Source organism: Phocoena sinus, chromosome X (assembly GCF_008692025.1).
Source record: "Phocoena sinus isolate mPhoSin1 chromosome X, mPhoSin1.pri, whole genome shotgun sequence".
In the NCBI taxonomy this organism is placed as follows: domain Eukaryota; kingdom Metazoa; phylum Chordata; class Mammalia; order Artiodactyla; family Phocoenidae; genus Phocoena; species Phocoena sinus.
Window position 1 is genome coordinate 117,598,071 of NC_045784.1, and position 25,149 is coordinate 117,623,219.

General features: G+C 39.5%; 1 pseudogene; it reads left to right on the plus strand.

Annotated features, from left to right (window-relative positions):
- The first annotated feature begins 1,073 nt into the window (after nt 1-1,073).
- On the plus strand, nt 1,074-12,572 carry LOC116747204 (annotated as a pseudogene).
- The last annotated feature ends 12,577 nt before the right edge of the window (nt 12,573-25,149 follow it).

Genomic DNA, 25,149 nt, shown 5'->3' on the forward strand with positions numbered 1-25,149 from the left:
AGAAGTTCGTTTTGGTTTTTGCTGAATGTATGAAGATACAATGGTTTGTTTATCCATTTTTCTGAGCTATTTCCAGTTTGGGCTCTTATGAATAAAAGTGATGTAAACATTCTGGTGCACATTGTGTGTGTGCTTGTGTGTGTGGGTGGGTAGATATAATTTTATTTTTCTTGAATAAATACCCAGAAGAAGAATGGCTGGGTCACAAAGCAGGAGTATGTTAGTTTTATAAGAAACGGTCACGGGGCTTCCCTGGTGGCGCAGTGGTTGGGAGTCCGCCTGCCGAAGCAGGGGACGCGGGTTCGTGCCCCGGTCCGGGAAGATCCCACATGCCGCGGAGCGGCTGGGCCCGTGAACCATGGCCGCTGAGCCTGCGCGTCCGGAGCCTGTGCTCCACAATGGGAGAGGCCACAACAGTGAGAGGCCCAAGTACCGCAAAAAAAAAAAAAAAAAAGAAACGGTCAGACTTTTTTCCAAAGTGGTTGTAACCTTTTCCCACATCACCAACAATGTAGGAAAGTTCTAGTTGTTCTACATTCTCACACACATTACGTATTATCAACCATTCCAGAGAGTATGTTAGTGTTACATGCTGGTCCAGTCATTAGGATGACCTAACACCCACACTTCTAGGTTAAGGTCGCAATGTCTATGGTGTCGCGAGGGCTGCTTCCTGACCAGCTAGCGGCTGCGTTATGGAGACAGAGTTGGCGGGAATAAGCACCGGTGACGGTGTCTTGGAAGGCTCAGGACAGCTGAACGATCAAGCTAGGTCTACAGAGCAAACCATCATGCTGGAAATAGAAGCTGTCAGAACTCTTGTGGGCTTAGGAAGCATACACCCTCCTGCCGCACGGAAACCAAGCCGCACTTCCCTGAGAGCCACGTGGACCACCGCGCGCACGAAAAGCGCTCTGCCCAGCACCTGAGTTTGTCCACGCAGGTTCTCCTCTCTGCCATTCTCTAATACATGAGCTCCAGCCACCAGCAACGGCAGGATTTGGAGGGCAGTGGCCGACAACTCGCAGCTCAGTCACCTCTTTGAAGATGACACCAATTCTCAGGTTCGTGAAATGTTGTATCGCAGGAAGGACAGCTGGTGCCTGGGCCCCAGCGCCCGGAAGGAGTCCCACATGGCCTCATCCAGCGCCAAAACCTCTCACGGCAGAAGAAGCCCTGTGCTGCTAACACCTGTCCAGGTTATTCAAGAATTTAAATCCGTGGGCATGCTTGTGGCTCCTGTCACCTGTAATCCTACTAACTTGAAGGTGTGTGTGAGGCATCCAAGAGAAGATGATTCCACAGAGAGCTGGAGGGATAGAGGATGTGGTCAGTGGGGTGGGGGGGCTTGAATCAGGGGTTCCAGAGGAGCGGTTTCCAATGGTAACGGTGAGGGGAGTGACCCCGGCGGGGGGACTACCGGGTTGAGGTGGTGGGGAAAGAGGACTCCCTCATTGGCTCTGAGAAAGTAAGGGCTTGACACCAGGAAGTCGGCTGCGTGCATTGTAGGCACAGTTGACTTCCCAGAGTGATGGTGGTAGCTGAGGCGGAGCTGAACGTGATGACTAGGCTACAGAAGGCTCCATTCGTAGTGGGCAAATGTCTACAGGTCAGAAGAGGACAGCAATGGGGACGGGGAGCAGAGGGCTGCACAGCAATTGGCATGAACTTGGGGCAGAGACTTACACAGGAAGATTGAGGAGTGATGGAAGAAATATTGGTTTGGCCAAAAAGTTTGTTTGGGTTTTTCTGTAACATCTTATGGTCATGCTGATTTCATTGATTATTTATACCCTGCCTCATTCCCAAAAAAGGACTCGAAGCAGGGATTATTGGTTAGATAGTGCCATGATTCTTTCTGTGGAATATATCCTTCGGTCCTCTCTTGTGAAAACATAAATAGGAATATTACATATAAGCCACTCTCTGGCCTTAAGGCATGCAATTCAAGCAGTTCTTAATGATTATTAAATATTAATGAATGGATTTATTTCTTTTTCAAACTTTTTGCGTGCTGTCTGTCTTGCGGGATTTTAGTTCCCTGACCAGGGATTGAACCTGGTCATGGTGGTGAAAGAGCCGAGTACTAACCACTGAACCGCCAGGGAACTCTCCATGAATAGATTTATTTGTTAATGTATTCCATTGTAAATACAATGATTAATCTCATTCTCAGATGAAACACCAATAAGTCTAATGATCTTATATTTGATAGAGCACCATAGAATTATCAGTAGTTGAATAACTGTTTTAATAAGTATATTCTACGTAAATTCTGTTCCAAGTGGTGAACTCAAAAGAAAATACATAGGAGGGGTGGGGGAAGGAAGCATTGGGAGTTTGGGGTTAGCGGAAGCCAACTATTATATAGAGACTGCATAAACAACGAGGTCCTACTGTATAGCCCAGGGAGCCATATACAATATCCTGTGATAAACCGTAATGGAAAAGAATATAAAAAAGAATGCATGTATATGTATAACTGAATCACTTTGCTGTACAGCAGAAATTAACACAACATTGTAAATCAACTATACTTCAATTAAAGAAAAAGAAAATACAATTCTTAGAAACACTTTCATGCCCTGTATTAAGTTAAAAATAGCTGTCACATTACATGGTGTGGAAATCTGAGATTCATTTTTATGAACAGTAACTATTCACCCTCCCCTGTGAGTGTCAACATTTGAGGTTTTCACTTGACCATCGGATGCTCAAAGACAACCCTCTGCTGCTTCTGGGCCTTTTCATAGAGGGCTGGTAAGCGGCTGTCCAGATAACCTGAATAACAGAATTAGATGGGCTGGGTTCAAGATAGCAGTTCACCACTTACTGGCCATGTGATCTTGGACATCCATTTATTCCCTCTAAACATGTTTCCTCATCTGTAAAATGGGAATAATAAGAGTTCCGTCATCTTTGGGTTTTCACAAGGATTAAGGCAATGTTTGCCTGTAAACTGCAGTTTAGCACAGTGCCTAGCACAGAGTACCCTTAACGAGTAGCCACATGCAGCTTCTTCCATAAATACTAGACGTTTAGGCGTGCTTCCCTAAGGTGCAGCTGGGTCCAGTTCTCACATGATGACTGGATGCTTGGGCCACTGGCTCTGAAAACCATACCCTGCTAAACGTCGTGGAGAGACAAAGGAGTGCGATGAAGGTAAGTCAGAGTTAGAACAGAGAACTAGACGGTCCAGACACAGGTTTCCTCTTGTCTCCCCACTGCCTGGTGATCTACTCTCTCTCTCTGCTTTCCACCACTTGTCCAAGCAGAAGGACCCATCTTGGCCTTTGCCTGCTACACAGCAGTCTCCTGAGAATAAAAGAAATAGTATTAGGATTGGCTTTACAGCTCTTTGCAATATGTGCTTGTTATAGAGCCAAGAAACCTTTCTTGCCACATAATTTCATTAAACACCATACTCACAGATCACTCATTGTCCAGATGTTCACACCACAAACTTGTGATTCGTTATAGGCACCCCTGAAGCCCTCCTAGCATTAGCCAAGCCCAACCCTTACTCTGCTGTTCGTTGCAGTTGACAAGCAGGCCTGTGCCCAATAACTGCCTGTGGAGATTCACCTTCAAGACTGCTACCACCACCCCATCCCAAAATGAAGTATCTGTTTGTCCAGGGCATTGGTTTCTCATATTATGATGCCCTTCAGCCTACAGTGAATGCCTCTATGGTGGGTAATGCCAGGAAATTAATCATTATACTAAGAACATAGCATGTTGGCTAAATAGCTAATTTTTTAAAACTGCTTTTTTGACCTATAGTTGTTGCTTGTAGCACAAAACATAATCTCCTGGATATGTCACTGAGCAACACAACAAATGATATTAATGGTGTCAAGAAGCCATAGCTGGTGGGTGAACCATGTCAAGGTTAGCGATTCTCTGTGGCCGGGTCATCAGTCCTTACAGTCCATGAAGCGGCCAAGAAGTACTCCTGTAAGGAGGCAGGCTTCTGAGGTCTTTCAGACACCCTTTGATTTCTGTGGTGAAGCTTGGAAGCCGAGCATTTAGGAGCTTATGTTGGAAAGCCCTCTGGGGAGTCACATAGGTGTGAGAGAATCAGCAATACTACCATGCCTTTAAAGAATTATGTTTCAGGGCTTCCCTGGTGGCGCAGTGGTTGAGAGTCCGCCTGCCGATGCAGGGGACGCGGATTCGTGCCCTGGTCCGGGAAGATCCCACATGCCGCGGAGCGGCTGGGCCCGTGAGCCATGGCCGCTGAGCCTGCGCGTCCGGAGCCTGTGCTCCGCAACGGGAGAGGCCACAACAGTGAGAGGCCCGCGTACCGCAAAAAAAAAAAAAAAAAAAAAGAATTATGTTTCAGCTATGCTTGTGGTTTTTACAGGAAACCTGGAGACCATGACAAACATAGCATCTGGCCTAGAGCCTGCCTATTCATTTCCTAAATGGTATCTTGTGAGGAGGAGAACTTTTTAATTTTTATGAAATATAATTTTTCAATATTTAATCTTACTTTCTGTTAATATGGTGAATTATGTAGAATATTTTTACCTTATATTGCTAGGATAATTCCACTCAGTCATGAAGTATTTATATTTTACATATTGCTAGATACAATTGCTAATACTTGATACAATATTTTTGGATTTGTGCTTCCCTTATTGGAATGCCTTTGACAAGTTTTAGTATCAGGGTTATTCTATTTTCTGAAAGACCTTGTGTAAAATTGTTATTATTTCTTTTTGAGATGTTCAATAGAATTTACCAGTGAAATAATTTGAGCCTGGGGTTTTGTTTGCATAGATGTTTCTAATAATAATTTCAATTACTTTGACACATATAAGGCTATTCAGATTTTCTATTTCATCTTGTATCAGTTTTGACTGTTTTGTTTTTCAAGTGCATTTTATCTCGTTTGTCTAATGTATTGGCATACTATTTCCCTTTTGACATCTGTAGAATCTATAGGGATATCTGCTCCTTCATTCCTAATACTGGTTGTTTGGTTTTATTCTCTCTCTCTCTTTTTTTTTTTTGGTCTGTCTTGCTAGGGTTTCATCGATTTTATTAACCTCTTAAAAAAACCAACGTTTGACTTAGTACAATTTTTATGTTGTTTTTATATTTTTCATTTCATTGATGTCTGCTGTTATCTTGATAATTTCCTTTCTACTAACTTTGGATTCAGTTTGGTATTATTTTTTCTAGGATCATAAGATAGAAATGTAACAATTATTTTTACCCATTCTTTTTCTGTAATATAAGCATTTATTATGAATTAATTCCAAGCATGCTTTAGCTGCCAATCACAAAGTTTGCTATTTCGTATTTCCATTTTCTTTCCATTTGAAATATTATCTACCTTCCCTTTTGATTTATTTGTGCCATGAGTTATTTAGAAATATGTCATTTTATTTCCAAATAATTAGGGCTTCTCTAGCTTTATTATTGTAATTGATATCTAATGTACTTTCATTGCAATCAGAAAAGTAAACTCTCAAAACAAACTTCTGAAATGTATTAAAACTTGATTTATGTCCTTGTATATGGTCTATGTTGGTGTACATTCCATACATATGTAAAAAGAAAGGAGGATGTATATTCTGCAGTTGTTTGGTGTTGTATTTTATAAATGCCAATTTGGTTAAAGTGGTTGATAGTGTTCTACAAATCTTCTGTATGCTTACTTATTTTCTGTCTAGCTCTATCAGTTATTGAGATGGGATGTTTATTTCTGATTATGTTTGTGTGTTTATCTTTTTCTCTCTTTAATATAGACAAATTTGTTTCATTGACATTTTTGGCTCTGTTTTAGGCACACGTAGAGTTAGAATTTTTATGTCCTCCTAATGTATTGTTTATTATCATTAAGAAATGCCCCTCTTTCTCTCTAATAAAACTATTTATTTTGAACTGTATATAGTATAGTCACTCTGAATTTCTTATAGTATTATTTATATATTATTTTCCATCTTTTAGCTTTCAACCTATTTGTGAATGTTCATTTAAAGTTCATTTTTTGTAGATATAGGTAGGTCCACCTTTTGTTTTGTCTGTTTAAACTATATTTTTTACATTTCGCCCCAGCTTTATTGAGATATTATTGTCATATAATGTACATAAGTTCAAGGTTTACAACATGATTTGATACACATATATATTACAAAATTATTACCACCATAAGGTAACACCTCCATCCCCTCATATAACTACCACTTCTTTTCTGTGGGGAGAATATTTAAGATCTACTCTCTTAACAATTTTCAAATATATAATACAGTATTGTTAATTATAGTCACCATGCTGTGTATCAGATCTCCAGAACTTAGTCATATTTTATTTAGTTGGGAGTTTGTACATTTGACCAACATCTCTCCATTTTCCCTACCCCCCAGCCCCTGCAAACACCACTCTACTCTCTATGAGTTCAGCTTTTTCAGATTCTGCATATAAGTAAGAATATACAGTATTTGTCTTTCTCTGTCTGACTTATTTAATGTAGCATAATGCCCTCAAGATTCATCCATGTTGTCGCAAAGAGCAGGATTTCCTTCTTTTTTGTGGCCGAATAATATTCTAGTGTGTGTGTGTGTGTGTGTGTGTGTGTGTGTGTGTGTGTTAAATGTGATATATATATATATATATATATATATATATATACATATCTCATATTTTCCTTATCAATTCATCCATCAGTGGACATTTAGGTTGTTTCCATGTCTTAGCTATTGTGAATAATGCTGCAATGAATGTGGTATGGATATTTCTTTGAGACAGTGTTTTCATTTCCTTCAGATGTACACCCAGAAGTGTGATTGCTGAATCACATCGTATTTCTATTTTTAGTTTTCTGAGGAACCTCCATACCATACCAATTTCCATTCCCACCAACAGTGCAAGAGGGTTCCCTTTCCTCCACACCCTCATCAGCACTTATCTCTTGTCTTTTTGACAACAGCCATTCTGACTGGTGTGAGGTGACATCTCATTGTGGGTTTGATTTGCATTTCCCTGATGATTAGTGATGTTGAGCAACTTTTCATGTACCAGTTGGCCATTCATATATCTTCTTTAGAAAAACATCTATTCAAGTCCTTTGCCCATTTTTGAATCAGATTGGTTAGGTTTTTGGTTTTGGGTTTTTGCTTTTTTTTTTTGCTATTGAATTGTATGAGTCCGTTGCATATTTTAGATATTAACCCCCTATCAGAGAGATGGCTTGCAAATATTTTCTCCCATTCTATAGGTTGCCTTTTTATTTTTCTGATTTCTTTTGTTGTACAGAGCTCTTTAGTTTGATATCATCCCACTTGTTCATTTTTGCATTTGTTGCTTGCACTTTTGGTGTCATATCTAAAAAATCTTTGCCAAGACCAATGTTAAGGAGCCTTTAAGCCTCATTACAGTGTCCTTTACTCAAGATTTAATATATCTCCTCTGCTATGGTGCTATCTTCCTGACAACTCTACCGTATGCCCTTTGTGAGATGAAGTTTTTCACTCTGGCTGGTGAGAACACAGAATACTCCCATCCCTATGGGAGCTTTGGAAATTGTTCAGCCTAATGGTTTACAGTGATTCTATTTCCTGTGCCTGGTAGTTTCCTCTCATGCATGCACAGGAGTAATAAGCCTAAGACTCAAGGGAACACTTCTGCAGACCTCTGGAGTTTTCCCTCTGCAGCTTTCTCCTCTCTGGTACTCTGTCCCATGATTACCAGCTGCTTAGGCCTCCCTGAATCTTGTTCTTTGACTTTTCAAATTCAGGCCGTGTTTGGGTTCCCCCTCACTCTGCGCTGTATCTTGAAAACACCTCCCAGCAATAAGTTGGGGCAACTGGGGGGAGCACCTCATTTATTTCTTTTCTCTTTATGATAATAGTCCTGTGCTTCCTGTTGTCCAGCCTGAAAACAATTGATTCATTTATTTATCCAGTTTTATAGTTGCTTAAGCCAGGAGAGTAAATCTGATCCTGATCACTCTACTGTGGATGACTGTAGAACTCTGTGACAAATTTCATGGCTTCTTATTTCGTGTTGATCTTTTTTTTAAATTTTTTTTTTTTGCGGTACACAGACCTCTCACTGTTGTGGCCTCTCCCACTGCAGAGCACAGGCTCAGCGGCCATGGCTCACGGGCCCAGCCGCTCCACGGCACGTGGGATCCTCCCAGACCGGGGCACGAACCCATGTCCCCTGCAACGGCAGGCGGACTCTCAACCACTGCACCACCAGGGAAGCCCTCGTGTTGATCTTTTAAAGCTTTTCTTTTCTTTCTTTAAGTACAGCAAGCGTAGCTCTTTTATATTTGATTACACATTGTTCCAATTTCCCAGGTCTTTGTGGATTATGATTTTTCTATTGTTGTATAACAAGTTACTACAAATTTAGTCACTTAAATCAACAACCAATTACCAGCTCACAGTTCTGCCTGTCAGAAATTCAGGCAGAATTCTTTGCTTGGGGTTTCACACATCTAAAATTCAGGATTTGGGCTGGCTGCGTGCTCATGTGTAGCTGAGAGTCTTCTTCCAAGCTGACATTGTTGTGACAGAATTAAATTTCTTGCAGTTGTAGGACTGAGTTCGCAGTTTCCGTGTTGACTGTCAGCTGGGGGGCGCTCTTGTTCCCAGATACTGTCTGCATCCCCTGCCACGTGGCCTTCTCCATCTTCAGAGCCAGCAACAGAGATTCTCCCTTGTGCCAAATCCCTCTCATGCTTCAAATCTTTTCATCAGAAAGAGTCCAGTAAATTATCCTCTGTAGGCCTGATTAAGTCAGGCCCACTGAGGATAATCTCCTTATCTTAAAGTCAGCTGATTTGAGACCTTAATTATGTCTGCAAAATCCCACTACAGCAGCACCTAGATTAATGTTTGATTGAATAACTAGGGCAGGAATCTTGGGGACTTAGAATTTTGCCTACCGCATTTGGTATGTTTCTATTGCCTATAGTTTCACTTGATTCTTGCTCATGGTGTCCTGTTTCCTAATGTATCTAGTTCTAGTTGCCTGTTTACTTGATATTTTATTAGAAGCTTTATTAACAGGAATTATATGAGGCCTAGAATGATAGCTTCCTCCTCCAGAGGACTTTTTGTTTGCTTACAGGAGGGGCCTGTGGGCATTACTTTTCCAGGAACACCTTAATACAAATTTAAGGTGTGTGTTTGTCCAGACCACCCAAGACCATTCGTGGTCTGGTTTACTTCTGGTTCACCTCTACCCTGAGGATATAACCCTTTGGTCTGGCAACTTAAGAGTGGCTGGTAATTTATTCAGTCTTTTCCCCGCTACGAGGACCCTGGGATTTGATCACTGTCCTCCTCATGCCAGGATGTTGCCCAAAATGCAGGGCTGCTTTTTCAGGTCAGTTTCACAGTTGTTTCTCTCACAGTGGAAAATACATTCAGAGCCAATGTGGCTCTGAGTGTTGGGATTCCCTCTTCGTTCTCCTCCTAGATTTTGGTTATTTCTCTAGTTCTTTTGTGCTTTAATAATATGTTTTATATTGCATCTAACTTGTTTTAGATGTACTCTATAGAAGATTATTCTGATTGTCTAGCTGCCAGTTTTAGAAGTGGATGCTATCTCCATTGTTTTCTAGTTTTAATGTTATTTTTAAGGAACTTGATGCCATTTTGATTCCTGTTCCCTTGTATGTGACCAGTTATTTTTTTCTCCATGGAACATTTTAGGACCCAGCTCTGGTTTTGTATAATTTCATGATGATGTGCCTAGTATGGGTAATTTTTCCCTTTGTGCTGAGCACTTAGTGGGTTCTTTTGATCTGGAAACTCATATCCTTCAGTTCCAGGAAGTTGTCTAATATACTTTGTAATTTCCTTGTCTATGATTTTACTATTCTCCCTTTCTAAAACTTTAAGTAATTGGATGTTTGGCTTCTTGTAATGATCCTCTAGTTTTCTTGTCTTTATTCCCTTGTATTCCCTTTATTCCCCTTTTCTCTTTTTCTTCTATTTCACTGAGATTTGCTCAAATTTATCTTCCAATCTTTCATTAAATTTTCACATCAGCGGGCTTCCCTGGTGGCGCAGTGGTTGGGAGTCCGCCTGCCGATGCAGGGGACATGGGTTCGTGCCCCGGTCCGGGAGGATCCCACGTGCCGCGGAGCGGCTGGGCCCTTGAGCCATGGCCGCTGAGCCTGTGCTCCGCAGCGGGAGAGGCCACGGCAGTGAGAGGCCCACGTACCGCAAAAAAAAAAAAAAAAAAAAAAAAAAATTTTCACATCAGCAATTACATATTTAATTTCTGAGAGCTCTACCTTGTTTTCAGAATATTCCTTTAAAATACCATCCTGTTTGGGGCTTCCCTGTTGGCGCAGTGGTTGAGAGTCCGCCTGCCTATGCAGGGGACACAGTTTCGTGCCCCAGTCCATGAAGATCCCATGTGCTGTGGAGCGGCTGGCCCCGTGAGCCATGGCCGCTGAGCCTGCGCGTCCGGAGCCTGTGCTCCGCAACGGGAGAGGCCACAACAGTAAGAGGCCGCAAAAACAAACAAACAAACAAAAAAAACCATCCTGTTTATGCTCAGTGATGGGATTTTCTCTGATTATCAGGGGATATAAATTACAATGTCATTTAAAGTTTTCTTTTATTCAATGCATTATCTCTATTTCCTCCAAGTTCTTTACTTTTATTCATTCTGAACTCTGTTGTTAATATTAGAGTCTTTGCTTGAATGTGTAGTGATTATTTGCTATCCATTCATATTTATTAGTGAGTTACTAAAAATCTCACTGGAATTTCTACATTTGGGGACCAAGACTTTCTGTATGTGAAATGACCATGAATCAGGAACCTGACTCTTGGTGGGAGACAGCTAAGTGTGTGTGTGTGTGTGTGTGTGTGTGTGTGTGTGTGTGTGTAGCATTTTGTTTAGGCCAGTTTTCACAAAGAGGATTTCTCTGATCTCTAATCTTTGGGGCCCCTGTTTTGGGAGCCAACAGAGAAAACGGGGCTGTGGACTCTCAATGTTCAATATGAAAACTTGTAACTAATTCCCTTATTTTCAGTATAGAACCTTACTTCAGGCCTCATCAGTTCAATCTGGTATCCTCCAGTCCAAAATCCCTCCTGTCATTTCACTCTTTTGTCTTTTCTCTATATATCTGCTTCGTTCTTGTAGTGACAAAGTGACTTTCTCTGAAATCTCTTAGATTTCCCTCTTCCATATCATTTACTTGCATGAGGCTGTGGTATATCATGGTGGCAACTCCCAGCCAGCATTCTATTATATTTTTTTTCAATCATATAAGTGTTCCAGTGTATCGATGTTTCAAATTCAAGTTCTTAGGAAAAAGAATCAAATTAACCCAACTTAGACCAGGGGTTCCATTTTGGTCGTATCAGCTGCAAGGGGGGAAAGCAGGTCATCTACAGCTTATAGAAACCTTTTAAAACTTCTATATAGCAGAAAAACATCATAAACAAAATTAAAAGGCAAAGTACAAGCTGGGAAAAAATTTGCAATCCATATAAGAGACAAAGGGTTAATAGATGCATAGATGAGGAGACAATACATACGAATAGAACTAAAATAAACACCTGATAGCAGAAAAATGGGTAAAGGGCTTGAAAATGCCATTCACACTAGTGACAAGTAAATATATGGGAAAACATTCAACACCAAACAGTAATAAAAGCAATAAAATTTAAACAGAAAAGTTTTTACCTATGACATAAAAAGGAATAATGATATTCAGGATTAATGGTAGCCCATGTAAGTAGTCACCCTCAGACACTGCTGATAAATTTGTAAATTGAAATTGGTATAATCTTTCTTGAGGCTTTTTGGTATCATATCTAAAAGGAATTAAAAGGAAGCATTCCTGGAGCGCTTGGTGTGCTGGGCACTTGGGCAGAGGCTGGGGGTTGGCTGCAGGGAGCTGGGGGACGTGGAATGCTGACAGTATGCAGCTCTGAGGCCCGGTATGGAGCCCCAGGGACCTGAGGTGAGGTACCCAACCAACCACGATGGGGCACCAGTGCCGAGGCTCTCAGTGGGCTTTAGACCACCCTTCCCTTTGCTGAGAGTGCTCCTGGGGAGTCTGAGGACCTCACAGTCAAGGCCTTGCCCTTAGGATCTGCTAAGCCAAAGGTCCCATTGACTGCATCAATCATCATGGCAGGCACTTCACCTGGATTATCACATTTAACCCTCACAAATCCATGGAGTGAGTGCTACTATTACCCTGGGTCTTGCAGAAGATGTCAATATTACTTTTGAAGATCAACAAGAGATAATTTTGCATGGACTGACTAGAAGAACAGAGCTAAAGGAAGAAATAGAAGTGATAAAGCAACAATTCCAAAAGCTAGAAGATGCTTGTGATGACATCACGCTGCCAGATGACTACTTAATGACACCTTATCCAATTGGTGATGCTTTCACTAGCTTCACTAGCCGTTTTCAAGAAGAAACACCATAAATGGTAGAAGAAAAATTTGCAAGAGGAAAATGACATCTTAGAATTCATAGTGGAATCAAATCAGCAAGTGTGAGCAGATTGGAAAGTTCAATTACATGCCAAAATTAGGATCAATATAAACCTCAAAGCTGATGAGCATTAAAAGTTCTATACCTTTTTTTTTGGCCATGCCACGTGGCATACAGGATCTTACTTCCCCAACCAGGGCCCGAATCTGGGCCCCTTGCAGTAGAAGCATAGAGTCCTAACCACTGGACCACCAGGGAATTCCCAATATACTTTAAAATTTTTATTTAATACATCCAAATATTGTTTAAAATGAAAAAATAAGCATTTCTTTTGACCCAGCAATTTCACTTCTAAAAACTGCATCCTAAGAAAAATAAACATAGATGTATATTAAAAGCGACACGTGTTCAACAGAATATTACTGACAATAGAGAAAAACAGTAAACAACCTTAATGTCCAACAATAGGAGACCGGTTAAAGATATGTATGGCACATGCATGCAATGGAATAATGGAATATAATATGTATACTGTATATAATAATGGAATATATTTATTCACTATGTACATACATATTTATTAACATTCATGTTCTGAACATATTTAATGACATGAATTATGTCATTTTAAACCTAAAAGCAAGTTACAAAATTTTATATATCTAACATGCTCTTATTTTTGTAAAAAATAGAATAATGCATAAAAACGAAAGGCTACACATTCTCAAGCTAATAATAGTTATCTCTGGGTAGTGACATTAGGAGTCATTTTACTTTTTTCTTTGTAGTTTTTTTAATTTTCAGAAATTCCACAGTGAACACATATCCCTTCTGTAAATATGAAAAACAAGTAAATGTTATTTTATGTATTAAATAAAGAGATCTTGTATTGTGGAACAATTTATTGGTTACTTCAAAGCACAGGCGGTCTTACAATAGGCAAACGCTTGTCCAATTTTCAGGTCTGTACAGACCTGGAATTTCTGTGCTAAAGGGCAAGTAGTAAATAAGAGATAATATGCCTTCCTGTCTTCTTGCGGGGAGGCCAGGCTACCCTGTTACATGGGGAAATGGGGAGGCGGCTGCTGATGGGGAACTGATCATTTTTTCAGTGCTCAATCAGTCTCTCTCTCTGTTTTTTTTTTTTTTTTTTTTTTTGGCCACGCCGCATGGCATGCAGGATCTTAGTTCCCCCACCAGGGATTGAACCCGTGCCCCCTACATTGGGAGAGTGGAGTCTTAACCACTGGACCAACAGGGAAGTCACTCAATCAGTCTTATAATTGGTAGAAATTCTTTCCAGAGTCTGTCAGTAGGTTGTCTCTCAATCTTACTTTTCACTGCTGCTGAGTTTTCATCTTTTTATGTGCATTTTAGAGGGAAATTGTATGAGACTGCAATAGATATGCTAGCCTGAAATCCTTTTAAAACTAAATGTATAGGAAGAATTCTCTCTCTTGATCTACAACTTTCTTGTCATATATGTGATGGTACCTTAAGTGGGCCTTTTTTCTTTTATAATATTGCTTCACAGAGACCAGTAATTCCTCCCACTTCATCATCACTCTAGGAAACTGGGCATGGATTCCTGACATATTGGGGGGAATTGTCTTGTTTTTTGTATTTATCCCGGATCTCTGAAACAGAGGACCTGTAACCCACTCCCAGATGCAGAAGAAAGGAATGCGACAGGCAGGGACTGGGTTCTGGGAACAACGAGCTTTGTCATTTCCAAAGATCACCTCTGGGGGCTGAGGCTGCTTTGGCTCTGGTTTTCTGAATCGTGACTCTGAGATCTTTTCTGAAACGGGAACATTATTAGGAGCCCAAGTTGAAGGCCCTGGAATCAGTTCTGCTCTCTTGGTCTGCAGGAAATCCAGACATCTTGTAGTTGTTAACGTGTTTGGGGTAAAATCACCCTGAAAGTTTGATTACACCTATATAGAAATTAAAGTGGCTGCAAGAAAAAAAATAACTGTACACAGATCCCACTTCTGGCATATCATGTGTTGATAAAACCACTCTTCGAAATTTTTTGCTAAAGTGGTAATAAAATGGATGGACAAAATGGCTAGTTACATGCGGCTTTTATAGAGATTGGGAAGCGAGGCTTTCTTAGAAGGTCACTGCAATTTTCTCCTAATATAATTTGCTTTGACCTGTCAAAATAAAACTTCTTTTTTTTTTTTTTTTTTGCGGTATGCGGGCCTCTCACTGCTGTGGCCTCTCCCGTTGCGGAGCACAGGCTCAGTGGCCATGGCTCACAGGCCCAGCCGCTCCGCGGCATGTGGGATCCTCCCGGACCGGGGCACGAACCCGCGTCCCCTGCATCAGCAGGCGGACTCTCAACCACTGCGCCACCAGGGAAGCCCAAAACTTCTTTTGAATTACATATTTGCTTTTAATCCTAATACCTTATGTGTGCTCTCCTGCAAATGTATCATTAAGTTATACAGTTTTAAGTTTGAAATGGAGCGAATTGAAAAAATGTAAAAATTATCTTTCGAAAATAATGATGTAGCTCTAGAGAGGAGTTGCGATTCAGTTTTGTGTGTGTCTTTGATTTATTCTCACCCAAATTCACAAACCTGAAAAATCCTGAAAGCCAGTCTCAGATTTTTTTTTTAGATTGAAGAAAGTTTGGATATCATCTAAACCTAATTCCTAAGTTTATAGAAGAGAAAACTAGGATTCTCTAAGATTAAATATGTAAACCTAGGATCATACAGCAGAGTCTTAAAATCACGCTTTCCAGCATATTTATGAGATAATGAAATGAACGATATGCAGCCTGCAGAGGACACCACTGCAAAATCCCGTGATAACGAAGTCCTGTACTCATTTGTGGAGCAAATATTTTCTTTCTGCGAAGAAAGAAGAATCAGAGCATCTACTGCTTCTGCTATCCCTTAGCTATAAATTGAGCTCAGAATTTTTTTCAAAAGCCTATTTGGTAATTGCATAAAATCACAATTAGGGATGAGTCACTCTACACGCAAGCAAATTTTTATTGAGATTAATTTATGCTAATCAAGGTGAATGGGCTGACCATAAGCAATGGTATTAGCTAATGTAGATACATGGTCAAATTATCAGAGTGGTGGTGCTTTTACTAATAAGACAGTTTTTAATGAAACAGGCTCCCTCAACCCCTGCGCTACCGCTATAGACCTGTCAGTCCTTTACACCCCCTAAGGCCTATTCTTCCTAAGCTTTGACGTTAGCTAGCAGAAACTAAAAACGATTTCATAATTCTTTCACAAAAATCTTTCTGGCATTTAGTGTCTCGTTAGGCACCTAAGCAGTAGATAAATCTCAGCTTCATGGAATCCAACTGCCTCTGTCTCTAATGGAGATAAAACTAAAGAAAAGACCATCGATTTCTGACACCATCATGATTTCCTGCAAAATTATGTGAATATATTATTGTCCTTCTGATATGGACCCCTCTAGTGGTTGCCTTGTGGACTTTTAGAGAATAGTTACTAATAGACTTCCCTGGGAATGCACTGGTTGTCTAATGATGCTTCATTTTTCCATATAGTCCCTCCTTTTCAGAATGTGTTTATTGCCCCCAATTCTACAAGCACTGCCACCCCCATCTCCTTACCCATCTCTCAGCCTAAAAATGCTGCAGTGACTTCAAACCAGTACACAGTTTCATTTGATTTCATCTTGAATACATGTATGCATACCTGAAATATTTAAGAGGCCAGTTTGGATTAATGAAAATTTGATATTTCTGAATGTTTTAGATGACTAGCAATAAAAAAATTGTGTATGTAGAATGCTTTTATGCTTCCAGAAGAATTTCAAACCCATTGTTTCATGTGATCTCAGAACCTCACTGAGAAGTTCACAGCACAGTTATTAGCACCCTCATTTTCCATGTGAGGATCCAGAGGCTGAGAGGCTGAATGATTTTTACCAGCTTATTCACCGAGTAAGTCTTGTAGTAGAAACTGACACCTACATACCTTAACTCCTACCTAAATGACTTTTTCTCTACATGCAGCTAAAATGTTTCACTTTTTAGGCAATCTCATTGGTATTGGTGTTAGGCAATTTGCACCAAAGAATTGAACGATATTATTTAAATGAACTTTTACCATAACTAATAACTGAGTATTTCTAAAGTGTTTGAAAAGAGTTCATGAAAATTGTTATTACAAAACTATTCCTGAGATACTTGGAATTCTAAATAGAAAAAGCAAGAAGTCAGAGGATTCTAGGTAGAAGGGGAGAAAACAGTCCATCATTTTCTGATCCAAAGTTGGCTTTTTAAAAATGACAGCATGAGGTTAACCGGATTGCCATTCCCATTTAGCACACAGAAACGATTGTTTCTAGCGGTGAGTGCAAATCCATGAACGTTGAAGAATAAGACATTTTCACTCTTTCGTAAGACATTGTGTGTCCTCTTTACTTCTCTCTCACTTTACTGTAAGTCTTGGACCTAGCAAGTTGGCTCTATTTGGAAGCTTTTCTTTTCTGATTCTTTGAACTCCAGGGAAACACATCCTGTGCACTGCAGCTGGTACTACTGGGCTTAGAACCTCCTCCTCGTCTCATATTTATTAGTCATATCTCTCACTCCTTACCTTTATCGTGCTACCTTTCAAGGGGGTGGCAGTATAGTGTACTTATTAAAAACATAGGTTTAGGGGTTAGATCGCATGAGGTTTGATCTTATTACTTACTGCCCTCATCAGTTTCTAGACATATGACCTTGGATTTCTTACTCAGGGTCACTGATTCCTTTTCTGTAAAATGGTGTTCACATATTAATCTGCAGGTGTCTGGATGAAGCTCTCACATAGCAGGTGTATGGCTGAGACAATGCAGGGATGAGTCCTAAAAGTAGCTCAAATTGATCATTAAGCCAGACTGTTTAGACTGAGGAAGGCTGTGTCACTTGGTTGCTATAGCAACCGAATTATAGATAGGTAGGTAAATAGGTAGATAGATAGATAGATGGAAAATAGACAGATAGACATAGATATTGATAGACAAAATCTACATTCCACCATGGCTAATTAATTATGCTACCATCCAAGTATAGAAGTTTCTGCCATATATATGTGTTTTTCAAAGAGTTTCTGCAGTTCATTCAACTTGAATTCTTCTGGGACGCTAGTTAGGATATTTAGGTTGCAAGTAACAGAATACCTGACTTAAAAAATAACTTAAAATATAGGGATTTATTATCTCACTTAATAAAACTCCACAGTTAGACTTTCCCTGGGGTCTGTAATGGCAGGACTCCCACTTGATTTCTCTGTAATTATTTTGGCTTCCCCCTCATGGTTGCAAGATAGCTGCCACAGCTCAATATATCACTTTGTCAGAGGACTCATCAAAAAGTGAGAAGAGGACACTTTCTCCTACTGCATCCTCTGCTCTTCTTCAGGAAGGAAACCTTTCACAGAAGTACAAAATTCTCACCCTGAAAGAGTTCCCCTTACATTTTTTTAGACAAAACTGGATCACATGCTCAACCCTAAACCAATCACTGGCAAGAGAGCAATGGGGTTACCATGCTTGGTTTAGATTGGAGAGGTACCCGCCTTCTCTGGGCACTTTGCTACCTATCCTGAACAAAATCAGAGTCTGTTAGCAAGGTGGCAGTGGAGCATGGCTGTTCGATAGGTAATAACCAGCAGTATCTGCCATGGGTATGCAGAGACTGGTATCTGGCAATAGATTTCTGTCTGATGTAACCTTACACAAAGATCAACCTTCCCTGTGTCATAATACTAAAAAGGAAAGCCCATGAGATTTACTAAAATGTGATGCTAATTATGGACCACTGCTTTGTGTTTTTTCTTTCTTTTTTGATATAGAAGTGAAATTTGATATACAAAACCACATAGGCTAAAGCTGAAGTTGGGAAGGAGGGTAATCTGGAATATTAACAATTCATAGAACTTTTCAAGATCGGAAGGAACATTAGAAAATATCTATATTTATAACTCAGAATCCTTTGCCCAGTGTTTGTTTTCAATAGAGCATCCATGTCAAATAATTTTTCCCCTCTTCTTGAACACTTTCAATGATGGGCATCTCACTACCTCATGATGCAGTCCAGTGCTCTTTTAAACAAGTCTATTAAATATTTCAAGTTTATGCTGACCCCCAAATCTATCATCTTCAGCCATTCATCCTAGTACTTGAATCCAGCGCCATACAGAACTGATCTAATCTCTCTTCTAAGTTCTACACATCCAGAAATTGCTTGGTTCTTCTTTCATGTAACAACGCTGCAAATATTTGAAGAAAGCTATTGTGTGCTTTTATGTCTCCTCTTCATGAAGTTATTTGTCCCCAGATCCTGCATGGTTTCATAGCCCATCACCATCCTGGTCCCTTGCTTGTAGCCTTTGCTCATCTTAAAGGAGGCAGCCAGAGAAGGATAACAAGCGCAGAGGGGGGCTTATCTCCTTCATTCGAGATACTAAATATCTATTAAGGCAGTCCAAGTGGGCACTACATTTATATTTAAACTGTGGACTTATACTAAAATAGATACTTAGTATACCTAAGTCATTTTTTATGTGCAAATTTTCAGCCTATCACCTGTGTCCTGTAAAGGTACTATATTTATTATTTGCGGTATTTTAAAGGGAGGGGTGTAATTTGAGTAAAAGATGTTAAATTGATTTGCTTAAATTCATCTCATCAGATTAAGATTTCTCTTCTTACAAATCTTATGCCTTTTTTCCCCTTTTATTAAAGCATCTTTATTAGAGTATAATTGCTTTACAATGTTGTGTTAGTTTCTTCTGTATAACAAAGTGAATCAGCTATATGCATATGTAGAGCCCCATATCTCTTCCCTCTTGCGTCTCCCTTCCACCCTCCTATCGCACCCCTCTAGGTAGTCACAAAGCCCCGAGCTGATCTCCCTGTGCTGTGCTGCTGCTTCCCACCAGCTATCTATTTTACATTTTGCAGTGTATATATGCCAATGTTACTCTCTCACTTCGTCCCAGCTTACCCTTCCCCCTCCCCATGTCCTCAAGTCCATTCTCTACATCTGTGTTTTTATTCCTGTCCTGCCCCTAGGCTCATCAGAACCTTTTTTTTTTTAGATTCCATATGTATGTGTTAGCATACAGCATTTATTTTTCTCTCTCTGTCTTACTTCACTCTGTATGACAGACTCTAGGTCCATCTACCTAACTACAAATAACTCAATTTCATTTCTTTTTATGGCTGAGTAATATGTCATTGTATATATGTGCCACATCTTCTTTATCCATTCATCTGTTGATGGACACTTAGGTTGTTTCCATGTCCTGGCTATTGTAAATAGTGCTGCAATGAACACTGGAGTACATGTGTCCTTTTGAATTATGGCTTCCTCAGGGTATATGCCCAGGAGTGGGATTGCTGGGTCATATGGTAGTTCTAGTTTTAGTTTTTTAAGGAACCTCCATACTGTTCTCCATAGTGGCTGTATCAATAGACATTCCCACCAACAGGGCAAGTGGGTTCCCTTTTCTCCACATCCTCTCCAGCATTTATTGTTTGTAGATTTTTTGATGATGGCCATTCTGACCTGTGTGAGGTGATACCTCATTGTAGTTTTGATTTGCATTTCTCTAATGATTAGTGATGTTGAGCATCTTTTCATGTGTTTGTTGGCAATCTGTATATCTTCTTTGGAGAAATGTCTTTTTAGGTCTCCTGCCTATTTTTGGATTGGGTTGTTTGTTTTTTCTATATTGAGCTGCATGAGCTGCTTGTATATTTTGAAGATTAACCCTTTGTCAGTTACTTCATTTACAAATATTTTCTCCCATTCTGAGGGTTGTCTTTTCATCTTGTTTATGGTTTCCTTTGCTGTGCAAAAGCTTTTAAGTTTCATTAGGTCCCATTTGTTTATTTTTGTTTTTATTTCCATTTCTCTAGGAGGTGGGTCAAAAAGGATCTCGCTGTAATTTATGTCATAGAGTGTTCTGCGTGTGTTTTCCTCTAAGAGTTTTATAGTGTCTGGCCTTACATTTAAGTCTTTAATCCATTTGAAGTTTATTTTTGCGTATGGTGTTAGGAAGTGTTCTAATTTCATTCTTTTACATGTAGCTGTCCAGTTTTCCCAGCACTACATATTGAAGAGAGTTTCTTTTCTCCATTGTATTTCCTTGCCTCCTTTGTCATAGATTAGTTGACCATAGGTGCGTGGGTTTATCTCTAGGCTTTCTATCCTGTTCCATTGATCTATATTTTTGTTTTTGTGTCAGTACCACAACTGTCTTGATTACTGTAGCTTTGTAGTATAGTCTGAAGTCCGGGAGCCTGATTCTTCCAGCTCCATTTTTCTTTCTCAAGATTGCTTTGGTTCTTCAGGGTCTTTTGTGTTTCCATACAAATTGTGAAAGTTTTTGTTCTAGTTCTGTGAAAAATGCCAGTGATAGTTTGATAGGGATTGCATTGAATCTGTAGATTGCTTTGGATAGTATAGTCATTTTCACAATGTTCATTCTTCCAATCCAAGAACATGGTATATCTCTCCATCTGTTTGTGTCATCTTTAATTTCTTTCATCAGTGTCTTACAGTTTTCTGAGTACAGGTCTTTTACCTCCTTACATAGGTTTATTCCTAGGTACTTTATTCTTTTTGTTACAATGGTAAATGGGAGCGTTTCCTTAATTTCTCTTTCAGATTTTTCATCATTAGTGTATAGGAATGCCAGAGATTTCTGTGCATTAATTTTGTATCCTGCTACTCTACCAAATTCATTGATTAGCTCTAGTAGTTTTCTGGTAGCATCTTTAGGATTCTATGTACAGTATCATGTCATCCACAAACCGTGACAGTTTTACTTCTTTTCCGATTTGGATTCCTTTTATTTCTTTTTCTTCTCTGATTACTGTGGCTAAAACTTCCAAAACTATGTTGAATAATAGTGGTGAGAGTGGGCAACCTTGTCTTGTTCCTGATCTTAGTAGAAATGGTTTCAGTTTTTCACCATTGAGAATGATGTTGGCTGTGGGTTTGTCATGTATGGCCTTTATTATGTTGAGGTAAGTTCCCTCTATGCCCACTTTCTGGAGAGTTTTTATGAAAAATGAGTGTTGAAGTTTGTCAAAAGCTTTTTCTGCATCTAGTAAGATTATCATATAGATTTTATCCTTCAATTTGTTAATATGGTGTATCACATTGATTGATTTTCATATAATGAAGAATCCTTGCAGTCCTGGGATAAAACCCACTTGATCATGGTGTATGATCCTTTTTTTTTTTGTATGATCCTTTTTATGTGCTGTTGGATTCTGTTTGCTAGTATTTTGTTGAGGATTTTTGCATCTATGTTCATCAGAGGTATTGGCCTGTAGTTTTCTTTTTTTTGTGTGACACCTTTGTCTGGTTTTGGTATCAGGATGATGGTGGCCTCGCAGAATGAGTTTGGGAGTGTTCCTCCCTCTGCTATATTTTGGAAGAGTTTGAGAAGGATAGATGTTAGCTCTTCTCTAAATGTTTGATAGAATTCGCCTGTGAAGCCAGCTGGTCCTGGGCTTTTGTTTGTTGGAAGATTTTTAATCACAGTTTTAATTTCAGTGCTTGTGATTGGTCTGTTTATATTTTCTATTTCTTTGTGGTTCAGTCCCAGAAGGTTGTGCATTTCTAAGAATTTGTCCATTTCTTCTAGATTGTCCATTTTATTGGCATATAGTTGCTTGTAGTAATCTCTCATGATCCTTTGTATTTCTGCAGTGTCAGTTGTTACTTCTTTTTCATTTCTAATTCTGTTGATTTGAGTCTTTTCCCTTTTTTTCTTGATGAGTCTGGTTAATGGTTTATCAATTTTGTTTGCCTTCTCAAAGACAGCTTTTAGTATTATTGATCTTTGCTATTGTTTCCTTCATTTCTTTTTATTTCTGATCTGGTCTTTATTGTTTCTTTCTTTCTGCTAACTTTGGGGTTTTTTTGTTCTTTCTCTAATTGCTTTAGTTGTAAGGTTAGGTTGATTATTTGAGATTTTTCTTATTTCTTGAGGTAGGATTGTATTGCTATAAACTTCCCTCTTAGAACTGTTTTTGCTGCATCCCATAGATTTTGGGTCATCGTGTTTTCATTGTCATTTGTTTCTAGGTAGTTTTTGATTTCTTCAGTGATCTCTTGGTTATTTAGTAGCATATTGGTTAGCCTCCATGTGTCTGTATTTTTTACAGTTTTCTTTCTGTAATTGATACCTAGTCTCATAGCGTTGTGGTCAGAAAAGATACTTGATACGATTTCAATTTTCTTAAACTTACCAAGGCTTGACTTGTGACCCAAGATATGGTCTATCCTGGAGAATGTTCCTTGAGCACTTGAGGAGAAAGTGTCTTCTGTTTTTTCTGGATGGAATGTCCTATAAATATCAATTAAGTCAATCTTGTTTAATGTTTCATTTAAAGCTTGTGTTTCCTTATGTATTTTCATTTTGGATGATCTCTCCATTGGTGAAAGTGAGGAGTTAAAGTCCCCTACTATTATTATGTTGCTGTCAATTTCCCCTTTTATGGCTGTTAGCATTTGCCTTATGTATTGAGGTGCTCTGATGTTGGGTGCATAAATATTTACAATTGTTGTATCTCCTTCTTGGATTGATCCCTTGATCATTATGTAGTGTCCTTCTTTGTCTCTTGTAATAGTATTTATTTTGAACTCCATTTTGTCTGATATGAGGATTGCTACTCCAGCTTTCTTTTGGTTTCCATTTGCATGGAATATCTTTTTCCATCCCCTCACTTTCAGTCTGTATGTGTCCCTAGGTCTGAAGTGGGTCTCTTGTAGACACCATATTGTGGGTCTTGCTTTTGTATCCATTCAGTGAGTCTGTGTCTTTTGGTTGGAGCATTTAATCCATTTACATTTAAGATAATTAATGATATGTATGTTCCTCTTACCATTTTCTTAATTGTTTTGGGTTTGTGTTTGTAGGTCTTTTCCTTCTCTCATGTTTCCTGCCTAGAGAAGTTCCTTTGGCATTTGTTGTAAAGCTGTTTTGGTGGTGCTGAATTCTTTTAACTTTTGCTTATCTCTAAAGGTTTTAATTTCTCCATCGAATCCAAATGAGATCCTTGCTGGGTAATCTTGATTGTCCGTTTTTCCCTTTCATCACCTTAAATATGTCCTGCCACTCCCTTCTGGCTTGCAGAGTTTCTGCTGACAAATCAGCTGTTAACATTATGGGGATTCCCTTGTATATTATGTGTTGCTTTTCCCTTGCTGCTTTTAATATTTTTTCTTTGTATTTAATTTTTGATAGTTTGATTAATATTTGTCTCAGCATGTTTCTCTTTGGGTTTATCCTGTGTGATACTCTCTGTGCTTCCTGGACTTGGTTGACTATTTCCCTTCCCATGTTAGGGAAGTTTTCCACTATAATCTCTTCAAATATTTTCTCAGACCCTTTCTTTTTCTCTTCTTCTTCTGGGACCCCTATAATTCGAATGTTGGTGTGTTTAATGTTGTCCCAGCTGTTTCTGACACTGTCCTCAATTCTTTTTATTCCTTTTCCTTTATTCTGCTCCCTGGCAGTTATTTCCACTATTTTATCTTCCAGGTCACTTATCCGGTCTACTGCCTCAGTTATTCTGCTATTGATTCCTTCTAGAGTATTTTTAATTTTATTTATTGTGTTATTCATCACTGTTTGTTTGCTCTTTAGTTCTTCTAGATCCTTGTTAAATGTTTCTTGCTTTTTCTCCATCTGTTTCCGACATTTTGGATCATCTCTACTATCATTACTCAGAATTCTTTTTCAGTAGGTTGCCTATTTCATCTTGATTTATTTGGTCTTGTAGGTTTTTACCTTGCTCCTTCATCTGTAACATATTTATTTGGTGGTGGTGCTGTATTCCTGTCTTACTGGTTGTTTGGCCTGAGACATCCAGCACTGGAGTTTGCAGGCAGTTGGATAGAGCTGGGTCTTGGTGCTGAGATGAGGACCTCTGGGAAGCCTCACTCTGATTAATGTTCCCTGGGGTCTGAGGTTCTCTGTTAGTCCAGCGGTTTGGACTTGGAGCTCTCACCATGGGAGCTCAGGCCCGACATCTGGCCTGGGACCCAGGATCTTGCAAGCTTTGTGGTGTGGTGAAAAAAGAAAGAAAGGAAGAAAAAAGGAGCAGTACAATATCAAAGAATAAAAAACAAAATAAAATTAGAAAGATAAAAAATATATTAGGAAAAATAAAACTGTAATTGAAACAACTGGTTGCTGGGGGTTCCTCCCATCTCCTTAGGTGTCTGTGGTCTCCCAGCAGTGCCTGGTAGGTGCCCTAGTTGTGCAGAGATGTGAATTCCATGTCCTCCTAGTATGCCATCTTGACTCTGACCCCCCTCGTGTGTTTCTCAGTTCTTTCATGTATTCACTTTTTTATTCCTTTATTATTTTTATTTAGGGGGCTCAATTTTCTTTTCCTATGGTGAAGAAATCATTTCTTGTGTTCATTGTGGTTGTCAAGGCCAATGAGCGCCAGATCAAACAGGCTGTGAAGATGCTCTACAACCTTGATGTGGCCAAGGTCAACACTGGATCAGGCTGTGTCCTAATGCTGGGCAGCAAGCCACAGCTCCCAGTTGAGACAGGAAGTAAGGGGCATGGCACAACCATTAAAAGAATGACACAGCCCAGCCATTGAAGATACGACAAAACTCCTTATGCCTTTTTAAACGCAGCTGAGTTGTGGTAACTGTTGAAGTTCTGTAAGAAAAGGGGC